The sequence below is a fragment of the Trichechus manatus genome, unplaced genomic scaffold (genome assembly GCF_000243295.1).
Source record: "Trichechus manatus latirostris isolate Lorelei unplaced genomic scaffold, TriManLat1.0 scaffold00033, whole genome shotgun sequence".
NCBI classification, from domain to species: Eukaryota; Metazoa; Chordata; class Mammalia; order Sirenia; family Trichechidae; genus Trichechus; species Trichechus manatus.
This window is the reverse complement of record NW_004443969.1, coordinates 13,604,650-13,606,616: the sequence shown is the minus strand read 5'-3', so window position 1 is coordinate 13,606,616 and position 1,967 is coordinate 13,604,650.

Below are 1,967 nucleotides of genomic sequence, written 5' to 3'. Positions count from 1 at the left end.
GAGCCAAAGCCCTGAATTTGGACTTGTAGCCTACTGGACTGGGAGAGAATAAACTTCTCTTTGTTAAAGCCATCCACTTGTGATATTTCTGTTAGAGCAGCACTAGATGACTAAGACAGTGACCTTTGTACAGACTTAAAAGCCTGTAACTAGAAAACAGTTTTTCTTTGTGGTTAAACTAAAGATAAGGGAATAATGTTCCTGTGAGGCTTCTGAAGCCCTTAAGCATATCAGACATGTCTAGAGTGATCACCCTCAAGAAATATACTGTTCTCCTAGCTATTTTTAAGGAGTCCTGATGGTGCAGTGGTTAAAGTAATGGACTGCTAACCCAAAGGCTGGTTGTTGGAAACCACCAGCAGATACACGGGAGAAAGATGTAGCAGTCAGCTTCCACAGAAATTTACAGCCTCAGAAACCTAATGGGATCGCTGTGAGTTGGAATCGACTCCACGCAGTGGGTATAGGTATAGGGTATAGCTATTTTTAAACAAAATGCTCTTGGGAAGAAATCATTTGTAATCATCTTGTGACCACCTGTACACCCCTATAGTCACCACTTCTGCAATTATTATGTATAGCCAATCCCCATAACTCAAATGTGTATTTCAAACCAATCCTCTTCAGTTCCCACTTCAAGATACCCTGCTTCTGACTACCTTATCTCACCAAGCACCAATCACAGATTTGCACTGTTAGTTCCTGATTTTATGACATAAAAGAACCCTTTTCCCCTCCCCTTTTCGGGAGCATTTGTTTCAGTTTGTGAGATCAGACATTTCTCAGTCTGGACTGTTTTCGAACCTTCAGTAAATCTCCTTGCTTTTATATCAATAGACTATGTGTTCATTGGAGCCCTGGTGGCACAGTGGTTAAGAGCATGGCTGCTAACTAAAAGTCAGCAGTGCAAATGCGCCAGCTGCTCCTTGGAAACCCTGTGGAGCAGTTTTACTCTGTCCTATAGGGTTGCTACATGTGGGAATCGACTCAAAGGCAACAGGTTTCCTTTTTTTTTAATGTGTTCATTACTTTTGACAAGAGTCAAGTAAAAACATGTTTTCTAACTTCTACTTTAAATAATATAACTCTAACTGAGCTATACGCTGAAATTCTCTGGGCTGAAACATTTTCCTGATTTTTCCATTGGTCTCATATAACAGATGTTAGATGTTAGATGCTGGAGACTGTTTGTGAAGCCAAAGATTGGTGAGAAATGTCATTCTCTAGCAGACACCACACAGACATACAACTATGCTTCCTTTATGAATCCCAATCCACATGTCTCTAGTGTACCAAGCCTAAAATAGTTCTCTGAAATCTGTTATGCCTAACTAAAACATATGTTCTTGCTTATAGAGTGTATACTTTGAGATGGCAAGGACCCTTTATTCATCCCTGCCTCTTTAAAAGGTATGATAGGTTTTATTTCCAAATAAATGCAATAGAGAACTTTTAAGAAATCTGGAGTTAAATTTAAATTAAAAGAAAAATATTCAGCCAAAGAACCTTCTCTGACCCTAAGTCTATTCTGCTTTCATTTTGTTGTAATTTGTGCACACTTATATTCTCCCTTATCAGTATGCTTTTCTTCTGGGACAGGTAGGTAGACATGTATCTGTTGTCATATTGGCTCCAGTAGTGCTGACTCCCTTAATTAAGTAACCTATTTCAGTTGTTCCATCGCCAACCCAAGATGATTCCTGATCTACTGACACTTTCACAGGGATTACCCAAAAATATTTTTCACTTACACTGTTTTACCTCTCTAATTAGTGCCATCCCAAATGTATACCCATACTTCCCTGATGAAGAGAAACACAGAAATGAAAGAGAACTTTAAAATCACCTAACTTAGGACTCTCATACTCAAACACCTTCAGAGCTATGTAGAAAATAAGTAAAGCAGCAGGTTAAAAGATTAGAATAGTGGGCCTGCAGAAACTTGAAGAACACATATTCTCATGTAA